Source organism: Suncus etruscus, chromosome 9 (assembly GCF_024139225.1).
Source record: "Suncus etruscus isolate mSunEtr1 chromosome 9, mSunEtr1.pri.cur, whole genome shotgun sequence".
NCBI lineage: Eukaryota > Metazoa > Chordata > Mammalia > Eulipotyphla > Soricidae > Suncus > Suncus etruscus.
This window is the reverse complement of record NC_064856.1, coordinates 4,595,751-4,608,637: the sequence shown is the minus strand read 5'-3', so window position 1 is coordinate 4,608,637 and position 12,887 is coordinate 4,595,751. Positions and strand designations below refer to the sequence as shown.

At 36.6% G+C, this 12,887-nt stretch overlaps 1 non-coding gene across 1 annotated transcript; it reads left to right on the top strand.

Moving 5' to 3' along the window:
* The first annotated feature begins 12,138 nt into the window (after window positions 1–12,138).
* On the top strand, window positions 12,139–12,246 carry LOC126019943 (U6 spliceosomal RNA). The gene has a single exon (XR_007499546.1). It is a non-coding gene; the product is annotated as a U6 spliceosomal RNA (small nuclear RNA).
* The last annotated feature ends 641 nt before the right edge of the window (window positions 12,247–12,887 follow it).

Genomic DNA, 12,887 nt, shown 5'->3' with positions numbered 1-12,887 from the left:
CAAGGAATGCACCTTAAAAAACTGCATTAATTTAAACCGTATGTAAGAACAGAAATACAGAAAGTACTAAAATAGAATTTAAGTCTACTTCAATCTGTTGACAGGAAAAACAAATATTTTCTTTTTTTATTCACTTTCTATATAGCTACATATCAATACGATGAAATGAAAACAAGCTTGAATTGTTTTCAAACATGAATATTTTTGAATAGGAGCTTAAAGAATTAGTTGACTCTAAACTCTCATTCCTGAGATTCCTGCTTCAAATTGGAAAGATCTATGTGTTTTTGTTAAAGTTTTTAAATACTTGAGAAAAAATAGCACTTTTTATATTAACTTAATCTTTTTACGTTTTCTTCCATAACAAAACTGTTGATTGCAATAGTAATAAAATGTTTCCCCTGGTCCAACAGACTTTTCCTAAATTATTCTGCTTGGAGTTTTAGAAAGAGAGGTTATTAAGGTTGCATGCTATCTAATCTTCCATTTACCTAAAGGTAAGATGCTGTAAAACAAAGTTTAATTATATTAGGAGTTTAAATATAAAAATTCATAAAAATCTTTTTATTTGTTGTCATATGACATAAATGAGGAACTGCAGTGGTTTAAACTATTTAAGGAGAGGTTTATATTCTGAATTTGAGCGTTACATTCTATTAAATTCTGAAGTACTAAAAATTCAAATTTCACTCAAACAAGAAGTGAAGCCAGTGCAATAATACAGAGAAGGATGTACTTGTCTTGTACAGAGCAGACCTAGATTTAATTTCTGGTGTCCCTTGTGGTACTCTGATTCCCACCAGGAGTGATGCCTGAGATCAGAGGCAGGGGTACACCCTGACTCACACACACACACACACACACACACACACACACACACACACACACACACACAAATCATAGTAGGTAAAATAAAAAAGAGGTTAATTTAAAAATCTTGTACTCTAAATTGAATGAAAAATAGTTGATGTATTTTACCTGTTTCTATTAATATGTTTTTAACAAGTACATTTACATAAAATGCAAAGAAGTCTAAAATAGATTGAATATCTAGTATACAGGTTTCTCATATACAAATTAGCCTCATCAGCAGTCTATTATAATATGGTAACAACAGAGTGAGCCAAAATTTGAAGTTTACTGTCCAGAAATGAAGTTAAGTGGTGTTAATGATGTTAAAATGATGCTTCCTGCAGATCTGAACTTCTGCTTCTAATTCAAAAAGGTACACTGTTCAACTCAATTCCTTATGCCCTCTGAAATTACGTTATTAAGACAAAGTTCATGATAGACCATATTAATATTCAGTTAATATTACTTTATTCTAAAACCACAAAATTAATCCCCAAACTTGGTCTTTGCAAATGTTAATTTAAAACAAGAAAATGTGCAAGATCATCACTATTTTTTCTTGAAATGTAGTATTTATAGAATGGAGCATTATGAGCTATAAATATTTAAGCTGATTAATAGTTTAAGCAATATCTTTAAGTGATAGAAATTGGCTTGGGTTGCAGTAAAGGCAGTCTCTGGAAGAGAATATTTACCTTGTTGAAAAATTATGTTCTTAAATGGGAAAAAGATAAACAATTTTGAGGGAAGAAAAAAGTTTTACCAGCATCGTGTAGTACTTTTTTCTTTCTATGTATTGTTAGTACATCAATATGGTGGGGGAAAAAAGGTATGCCTCATTTTGAGAAAGAGAAAATTGTAGTATAAATTGATCAAAGTTACAAAGATTGTTCAAAGTGACGTAGATGAGATTCAAATCGAAGCTATATAACTCTTTTTTTTTTTGTTTTTTTGTTTTTTTTTGGTTTTTGGGCCACACCCGGCAGTGCTCAGGGGTTACTCCTGGCTGTCTGCTCAGAAATAGCTCCTGGCAGGCACGGGGGACCATATGGGACACCGGGATTCGAACCAACCATCTTTTTGGTCCTGGATCGGCTGCTTGCAAGGCAAACGCCTCTGTGCTATCTCTCCGGGCCTGAAGCTATATAACTCTGGAGGTGTTTCCTTTATTACTTGTGTTCCAGTAAAAGTTTCTTTGGTTTTAAAGTGTGGAAAAGGTTCTTTTGTTTGTTTGTAAGGAGTAAGTTGCACAGTATACATCCTGAAATAGAACTCAGGGTTGATAGCCTGCAAGTCATGTTTGTTAGTCTTTTGAATTATCTTATTGATGCCTGTATACTTTTCTTATTTAAAAATCTTAATACATATATATATATAGATAAAACCTCAGTTGATTCTACTTATTTTTTATAAGCTACAGTAAATTCATTTCCATTTTTAAATAAGATGCCCAATATTGATCTCTAATTGGAGGAGACACTGGTCAAAGTCAAATATACTAGATTAGGGCAATCATGGTTCAGGTTAAGGATAAGACACTATAGCATGTTGCAGGTATATACTATTTCTCGATTGTTCAGTTTTTTTCCATTGGACTTTACCCTTCTGATCTTGGTTCTCTGAACTTAGAGTTTACCTTCATCATCCATAAAATAATAATAGCCAAGGAATAACACATCCTCTGTTCACTTCTATATGCTTGATGGGACTCCTTAAATGTTTGTAACGATATACTTGGCAAGAGAAGTTATGTTCCTGTTTTTTGGTACTTTACATTTGGTAAGAAAATTTGTCCTAGGAGGTAAATGAGAAGTGAAAATAAAATCTGTTAAACATTACAATGAGGAAATAATACTTTGCTTATATGAGTCAATTATAAAGGATTGTGTTGAGGTATCATCTTCTTAATTCTTGTACTCTTACATAAGAGTACAGGTCGTCTTGTACCAGTCTCATTTGCATGGACATTTTATGCTAAAACAATACTCACTTAGGGAATACCTCATAAACGATCCAATTTTTTGTTTATTTTTTTTAGAGAAATCATTTTTAGTGACTAAAGGCTTACAGTTAACTTAATACCATCATTTGCTGAAAAGTACAAGCAACGGTGCTGCTATATAGTATTGTATGATGTATTCCTTCTTTTGTAGCTTAAATTTTCCCTAATAAAATAGTATTGTTTTCTTTACCCCAAAATTAGCTTATATGTCTTCATTTTGGTATATGGCCTGTTGGCAGAAAAAGTACTGGTCATATTACAGATTCTTGATTGACTGGTGTTGATAATATTGTAGATTATTAAATTTTGCATACATAGTTAAGAGAATGAATGTGGCAGGTCCGTTGTTAGCTTTCTTAAAGAGATCCCAGCATTTGTTGACTTGACTTCTAAGTAATGAAAAGTTGGAAAAGCTTAAACTTACAACAATTAACTTTCTAAGTACATGGCCTTCAAAGCCAAACCCCTGGTCCTTGCTGCATTTTCTTCAGCTGGCACATGGAACAGTGGAAGCACCATTTATTTTAGGTAAACTAATTCTTGACATAGAAAAGTCAGAGTTAGGATCCTAGGAAGCAAGTTTGGCAGTACATGGTCCCTCTAATTTCAAAGCAAAGCACCATAAGGAGACAGACAGCTTGGTAGTTATTTTATTTTTTCTAGAGTGGACTTATGTTGTAAATGGCAGAAAGCCATGAACCACGAAGATAAAATAATGCTAACCAGAGTGCTAAGTAAAGAAAACAAAGATGGCTCCACAATTAGTAGCATTATATATGTTAGTGCTAAGTAACAACAGATGTGTCTACAGGGAATGAAGCATTCCTTGCAATCCATTGGAAGCCAAAGCCCTCTAACACCACAAGTCATTATAGTTATCTTGGGCTTGGAAAAAGGACAGTTAAGTCCATCACACTGCCATATTGGGGACGCTGTTGGGGTGTTCCATTCTACCTGTGTCATCCTTACTCTGTTTGCATACTTGTGCTGAGTTAACAGGGTGATGTGCATGGTAAAATCTGGTTCTGTAAAGACATGCACTAGCCATGAGTCATTAGCAAGCATGCGGAGCTAATTGGCAAAATACTCATAAAAGATTTTGAAGGTGGGTTAATTACAATTCATTACACCATAAACTGTCCCCAGGCTATTGTTAAAAAATGCAGGAGTTTCAGGGCCCATTATTTTATGATTCATTTTGCCATGTTGTGAAAAACAGACTCTAAATCAAACTACATTTATTATAGGTCAGACCACAAAATCTTTATTGGTTTTTCCGACATTCCACTCTTGTTATATGAATTCATATGGACTGCACATTTCTGTCAATTGGCAAGAAAGCATGAAATAAAATTTATGATATTTTCTTACTTTATCCTCAGTGCAGCCTTAAAAATCACAAGATCTAATTGCTTCCCCTATTTCTCCAAGTTCATGAGAAGAATAAGTATTTCTAAAGCAACCTCAAAGTTTTGATGTTTGGAAGCAGCTAGAAGATAATGAAGTCTATAAGAGGCATTTTAAAGAATAACTAAGCAGGAACATCCAGTTGAAAAACATAAATCTTCTCGCCCCTGAAAAATTACTAGAGTGCACTTTACATTTATTTGGTGGAATAACTTGAACTCTGTTGGCTTCCTATGTCTAAATCCTGTCATTCTCATCACCCTCAAAAATATTTAATAAATAAAAACAAACAAAATGACAGTATTTCTTTCTTTATATATGGTGATACAATTACATGTCTCCTATTGTTACCACAGATAGACCTGGTTAGAATCATGTATGGTCTAACAAGCAGTCATTCAATACTACTACATATAATGGTCTGTTTATTAATGCTTTCTATTGTGTGGATTTTTATTATGTGACCCACACCACCTTGACAGTGACAGTCTGTTATACTCATTACTAGGGATGAGCAAAGGACAAAATGCTAGGTTCACTTACACTCATCAAAGTTCAGCAACTTACTTGAACCTTATCTGAACTATCAAAAGTTTGACTCTGCAAAAACCCACATTTGAGGAAAGAGAAGAAATCCTAGGGATGGAATGGGGGGAGGTAGAGTGGTTGGTAAAAAATTGTGCAAGAATATGTTTCCTTGTGAAAGATTCAGTACTTCCTGATTCTGGCTGGATCAGAAATACCACAGAAGTCTTTCTTGATATTTCCAAAATCCTTGGAAGATCTTCCTTCAGAATCTGAGTTTTTGCCAGAGCTGGAAAGGGAAGTATATGTAAGGGGAAATGGTTTAATAGAAAGTTACCTAGATACTAGAGAATTGTCAAAAAGAGGTTTACTTCAAACGAAATAAAATCCAAATGGCTAAGATCAGTGATTGCAAAGACATCTATCTTTTATGGAGCTAGAAGGTGGCATCAGAAACTACCGGGTCAGCCTGCATATTTCATAGGAGATGTCAGGCTAGTTAGAGAAGTTTTATGACTGGACTTGTATAGATATGGACTGTACTGAAGTTAGAGAACCTGGAAGAGGCCAGGGGTGAGCCAAGCAGATTTTCAAAGGCCTGAATTCTGCCTCGGCTACTAATTATTGATATAATCTTGGGAAAAATCATTTTATAATTAAGCTCATGCTGATCATGTTGACTACAAAATATTTAAGTGAAAAACTTGTAAAACAACAGTACTAAAAAGTATAAACAAGACCCCACTGGATGAGACGAGTGTCTAAAAGAGAAGAGAGAGAATCTTCGCTAAAATATATTGAAAGCTTCAGGATACTAATGAAGAAAGCATATTTTATACTAGAAGAATAGATAAATATTTTATTTACTTATAACTTAAAATTTTATAAAAGAGATCATCTAAAGGGAAAATCATGAAAGAAAACAAACCAAGACAAATTAGTTATCTCAATTGTCCTGAGGACAGAGCAAAATATATGAAGAATTTTTTATGAATATTTTAACAGGACTGATCTCAAGTTTATCTCTTGAGAGTAAAATTTTGTTTGAAATAAGTATTTTAATGCTTAAAAAAGAATCTTTTTAATTACTGATCTTGCAAAGTCCAGGAAAAGCGTGGTTCATATTATGAGTTTATTTACTGTGGCTATTAAGAGATAAGACGTCAAACTTGAATGGGTGAAGTTCTGAAGTTACTATACTGTAAAATACAGATGAACTTACAGCATGGCCATTTTCGTTGGCATGCAGTTTTGTCACTAGATCTCTGAACTGAACTCTCCAAAAAAAAAAAAAAAGAGTGACCCATCTGCCCCCAGAGACAGACATTGCAAATTGTATCATGGTCTCTTGATCAAAGATGTTCAGATAGTGGGAAAGTGTTAAGGACCTGCCATCCCATTAGCCTGCAGTACAACTGACATTCAGAAGAATCAGATTACAGTTGATGAGTTGGAGAAAGGCAACTATAATCAGTTACTCACGGGTATACATATTGAGAAGGAAGCACATTCAAGACAATGGACACAACTAACAATCACAGATGATATTAGACCATGGCCAATAGTCATTAAAACTTTCAAGAAATCTTGATACTGGTGTTAAGGTCTTCTGATTTTGATTTTTTTTTTTTTGCTCTTTAATGAGAGTAGAGTAAACATCTCAACAGTACAGGAACACTAATATTGGGGCTTTGCTTCACCAGATGTGGAATTTATTCTTTGTGTTGTTTGGGGGCCAGATCTGTCAGTGCTCAGGTCTTATTCCTGGCTCTGTATCCAGGGATAAAACCTAGCTGGCTCAGGTGGTCATGTGGGTGCTGGGGATTAAATTCAGGTTGCTGTGTGCAAGGCTAATGTCTTCTCTACTGTACTAACACTCTGCTCCCTTGTGCTTTAAGCAATTAAGTAAAAAGGTCATCTTATTTTTTTCTCTTTTGTCTAAATGGCCTTCCCAGTTAAAGCTGCAAAATTACTTCTTCAATAAGCTCTGACTCTGAGCCATGAGAACTTTAGCCATTACCTTGAAGGGGATACCGTTACTGAATAGAGCAGAAATACTCTATTTTACAGCCAAGTGCAGAAAGTAACTGGTTCCCAACTTGATGCCCAAGGGAGCCAAGCATAGCAGCACTGATGTTGGTTTGGCCAGAAGGAGCAAGAGCCAGGCACCTATCAAATATTTCATTACCCACTTCCCATGATCTGCTCTCCAACACGACTAATAGGAAAGTCAGAGTTCTTACCAATGTCCTTTCCCTTGACATAAAGCCACAACCAGCACCTCCCTCTTAATTATTTCTCTAGCAAATGTTTTGATATCTAAACAATTTTAGCTCCTGTTATCCAGGAGAAAAATATCTCAATGATAAAATGATGCTGTCTTTGTTTACTTTTTGAGTGAGACTGTTAAACTCATCATAGTCATTTCTTTTGCTTTGAAAAGGAGTGAATGGGGGCTGGTGAAGTGGCGCTAGAGGTAAGGTGTCTGTCTTGCAAGCGCTAGCCAAGAAAGGACCACAGTTCGATTCTCTGGCATCCCATATGGCCCACCCAAGCCAGGGGCAATTTCTGAGCACTTAGCCAGGAGTAACCCCTGAGCATCAAAAGGTGTGGCCCCCCCAAAAAAATCCAAAAAAAAAAAAAAGAAAGAAAAGAAAAGGAGCGAATGGAGTTAGTGTCTATCATGTGTTTTGGGATATAGAGTAGAAGAGATATGAATGCATATACTCATTTGTCATTTGGCTCTTGAGAAATTGAAGTCTGTATATAGAAGTACTGGTTCTTCTCCACTTAGTCCAGAGATTATATCTTAGTAAATGCCATTTGGAAAATGCTGGGTCCATACCAATCCCTCTGATAGGATCTTGGAGATCTGATAACAAATTTCTAGTCATGAGCTCAAGTAGATGTTTCATGCATGTTGGACGATGGGTTTTATCAGGAGGTCTTTCCAGCACTGCACAGGAAATGCCATAAACTGGCTTGGTAATTTGTTAAAAGGCTCTGGTTTGATAATGGAAAAAGATAAAAGCAAGATAAAATGTTGATAATGCCCATGGTCTTCCAGCAAGTTTTTCCCGCTGCTAATTTTACCCTCATTCATAAAATTAGAGAAAAGATAACAGTTCAATAATGCTGATTTTCAAAAATATGTGCTTACTTGTAAAATCAGTGAGCTTCATAACTTGAAGTCTTGGAAAGAAGCAAACCTTCTTCAAGTTATTTTCTTTCTTTACACAACAAACAAAAAAACATGTTAAAAAACAGGAAATAATTCTTATATTCAGAGGAGATCCTTGAGATGACAGTGGCAAGAATCCAAGGTACATTCTTTTATCGCAACCACAAAAAGCCTGCAGATATTTGTTGTAGTTATTTTTTTTTTTAATTTTAAACTTTCCTAACAATCTGCCCTTTAGAAATGACTGTCCTACTCTTGTGGATCAGATCATAGCCCAGGCAGTTCTCAGAGAGAAATATATGAAGAATGCTGAGCTTGGAATCTATGATTACTATGCCTAAGTAAAGAAGACTGTGTACTTTCCCAAGTGGGTCAGCTGTGGACCCGGATATCCATAACAGGGCGTTATGTGATTCATTTTTGGCTTGGTAGCTTCTCTAATGCTGGATTTACAGCTGGATTTAGGATTGAGTATTGGAGATAAATCTAAAGGAGCAAAAAGGGGCTAGAGAGGGAATTGGAAATCAAGGGAATTTCCATCAAAGCTTTCAGAAGCAGAAACCCATTCTACCTTTGTCAATGACTGTGGTTTGCTAGGATCAAGATCAAAGGAATCAACGTGGGCAGAGCCATGACAAATGCAAGTCTCAGTCTGGTGAAACCTAGTATTAGGCCTTCTCTTAGGCTGGCGTCTAGACTGGAAGTGGGTGCTCCTGCCAGACCCAGCTGAGTAGTCAAGGTGCTCCTTCATGAAGGGGAAAGGAAGTATAAAACTATTCTTGATGTGAACGAGGAAGAGCCAGCTCAGTAAAGCATAACAGGGCTGTAATTCCAAAGAGTGACTTTTGTGAGGAAAGGGGGAATAGGAAGTAACTCATGGAATCAGGTAGTTGTCAGGGATGCATAACTGTGTGTTAGTGAAATTCAGCTGCCTTGTATCCCAGTACATCTGATCCTCAGTCATGGCTTTAAAAGGCTGCTCTCATTCATTTGCTGGTTTACAAACCTTTGAACTAATATTTACCCAAAGATTAAAAAACTGTTAACAACAATTGGGACGTTTTTTGATGGCTTACTTGACTCCTCAGAGCTTCATCTCATGTTCTAATACAATCCAAGTAGCTGATAAGGGGATATTTGGGATTCTGAGCAATTCTACTTTTCATATTATCTGCAATCTAGCTTATGAGCAGTAACCACTCTGTTAATACTATCCTCGTGAGAATTTCAAATGAGTGTAAGAGGAATATACATAACACAATTCAAGATTAATAAAGAAAAAAAAAAGATTGGTGGCTGGAGCAATAACACAGCGGTAAGGTGTTTGTTTTGCACACTGCTGACCCTGAACAAACCAGGTTTGATCCCTGGCACTCCATATGGTCCACTGAGCCTGCCAGGAATGATTTCTGAGTGCAGAGCGAGGAGTAACCCCTGAGAGCCACCATGTATAGCCCACCAAAACAAAACAAAAAAATGTTAATATCTGTACTACTGCATTTGGCATTTCTGTTGTCAGGTGAGGAGGTAGCGAAAGGGCTTCCTATTTTGAAAAGTAACACTTAATGAACTAGAAGTAAAGATCAATGTTTCAACGAAGTTTCTGACAAAAATACAAACTATCTCTTTCATCTTTTATAAACTTGCATTTCAACCAAGAATATGGGGTTATTGTGGGAATAGTAGGACATCACCAGTTCCCTTCTGCTTATTATGCATATCATAAAGTAACTTGAATTATTTGCAGCCATGAAAAATGATGGTTATGGATAGAACGCAAAATGAACATGATATAATCAAGAAGATGTTAAATACAAATCTGTTTGCATATTTCATCTATCACTTTATAGAAAGATATACAGAGAAAGAACCGGAAAAGTAGAAAGGCAAATCATATTTAAGGTTATGTAGCATAATTTGATTCCTTTTTATAATATGTGTGTGTGTGTGTGTGTGTGTGTGTGTGTGTGTGTTGAGGCTATACACAATGATGCTAAGAGCTTACTCTTTGTATTTCTCAGGATATCATGTATTGTGCTGGAGATCAAATGAGGGTCAGCCACATACAAACCAACGGCTTTACCCACAGTCCTCATGCCCTGGCCCTACAATACATTTTTTTTTATTTTTATTTTTGGTTTTTGGGTCACACCTGGTGGCACTCAGTGGTTACTCCAGGCTCTGTGCTTAGAAATCGCTCCTGGCAAGATTGGGGGACCATATGGGATGCTGGAATTCTAATCACTGTCAGTCCTGGGTCGGCTGCAAGCAAGGCAAACCCTTACCGCTGTGCTTTCTCTCCGGCCTTTACAATACATAATTTTTATCGTTCTGAACATGAAATGTTCACCTGTGAATTGAGGAAGAGAGATACATGCTAATGATTCTCAACCAGTACAAAGTTTTTCTCTTGCTAAAATGCTGAGTAAGTTATCAGCTTTGAGCTTCACTTTTTTTTTCTTTTTTTGGTTTTTGGGTCACACCTGGCAGCGCTCAGGGGTTCCTCTGGCTCTACGCTCAGAAATCGCTCCTGGCAGGCTCGGGGGACCATATGGGATGCTGGGATTCTAACCACCGTCCTTCTGCATGCAAAGCAAACGCCTTACCTCCATGCCATCTCTCCAGCCCCAATCTTCACTTTTCTTAGTTGTAATAGGATTATAGAGAGGATGCTGTGAATCTATGAATTTCTTACTTCCTGGTAGACAATTATTCTGAACATTTTCACTTGTACTGACACATTTAATCCTCTTGATATCCCAAGAAGTAGGTCTTATTTCCTGATCTGTAAAGAGGCACAGAGAGGTTAGGTTAAATTAGGTTACTGACTAAAGAATAGAAGAGCTCAGAACAAACTACAGCTAAATAATCCTTTATTTTTTTTAACAAATATCTTTATTTAAGCATCATGATGACAATCATCTTTGTAGTTGAGTTTCCGTTATAAAAAAGAACACCCCTTCTTTACCAGTGCAGCATTCCCACCACCAAAACTCCCATATTCATCTACCCCCCCCACCCCCCGCCTGGATTTGAGACAGGCTTTCTATTTCTCTCACTCACTACCATTGTCAGGATAGTTGTCAGTGTAGTTATTTCTCTAACTGAACTCACCACTTTGTGGTAAGCTTCAAATTGTGTGATGGTCCTTTCAGCCCTCATCCTTATGAGGTATTACATATCTAGGAACACAGCTAAATAATTCTAATGTCCATAAGAGGACAGTAGAGCCAGACTGCCAAGGAATGGTGACAATGTGAAATCTTGGGAAAGTATCACAGACTTGGCTCATCACGAGCAGTAGATATATAGATCAAATATTCTCTTGGATATATTTCTTAGGCTTACATACCTGAATAACGATTAAATTGTAAAGCTGAAAATGGAACAACTAGAGCTTAAGAATATGACTATGAATTTATCATATAGTTGCGAACTTTATTGGATTTTGTAATCTGGGGTTTGTCATCAGAAATTGATCATTTTACAATGTTAGTGAGAGAAATAGAGTGCCTGTCTTGAATTCAGGGAGGGGTTTGGGGAGGAGGGAGATAGATAGATAGAAAGGATGCACCGGTGAAGGGGGGTGTTCTTTTTTATGACTGAAACCCAACTACAAACATGTTTGCAATCATTTTGTGAATCTGTGGCTACTGTAGAAATATATGAGTTATTTATTTATTTATTTATTCTTTTAAAGCCATATCCAGTGATGCTCAGCATTTACTCAGGGATAACTCCAGACAGGCTCAGGGAACCATATAATATACCTAGGATGTAATCTAGATTGGAAGCCAAGTGTCTTATAGCCCTGGCTTTTTGTTTGTTTAATGCAAATATACTCTAAATATATTTTCATTTATTCTAATACCATAAAATTTTTTTGGGGGGTCACACCTGGTGGAGCTCAGGCTCCTGACTCTGTACTCAGAAACTCCTGGCAGGCTGGGGGACCATATGAAATACTGGGGATGGAAGTCAGCTAGGCTGTGTGCAAGGCAAATGCCCTACTTGCTGTACCTCTGCTTTGGCCCCAATATCCTGAACTTTTTACAAACATTTAGGGTCCAAAACAACATAAGCCCAACATGTCCAGAAACTATTTTGTAGTCTTCCATTAGCTTTTCCTTCTAGAGCAGTGGTAGAGTAGGAGCACAAAATAGGAGGTAGCGTGCTCGCTTCAGCAGCACATAGACTAAAAACTGGAACAATACAGTGAAGATTAGCATGGCCCCTGCACAAGGATGACACGCAAAATAGGAGGTAGCAATATACGTAGAAAACTGAGACCAAATAATTCTGATTTATTTCTTTGAAACACATTGTTTTATGCAACTATTTGAAGCCAATAGAATCTTGGAGCCTGTTTGCAAAATTAATTTTATAGATTTGTTTAAGCACTTAAATACTTAGAAGCAAGCTACGCATTGCCAACTTTTATTTTTTTTTAACAGGAACACCTTCAAGTTTTCTTAAAAATTCTGTGCACCCTTTGAAAACTACAACAGGTTACATTTTATTAAAAACTAAATTTTAAAGGTCTAGAGAGTATACAGTGGGCCAGGTGCTTGCCTCGCATGCACCCAACGGATATTTATTCCACAGCTTTCCATATTGCCTCATCCCTACTCCCTCCCTCTTCCCAGGGCCAGTCAGAAGTTATCACTGAGTGCAGAGCCCAAAGTAAGCCCAGATACAGCCAGGTATGTCCCAACCCCTACCACCAAAAGCAAGCAAGCAAGGAAGCAAAAATAAAAACCCTCCACTAAAATAAATTTTGTCCCTTTGAAAATTCTAAAATTAGATGACATTATTCTCATTCAATAGAATGAATGTTATTATTCTCCACTTTACAATAAACAACATGGGGACTAAATACATATTACAGCAAATATGGTGCTTGTTTTGTAAACAGCCAGC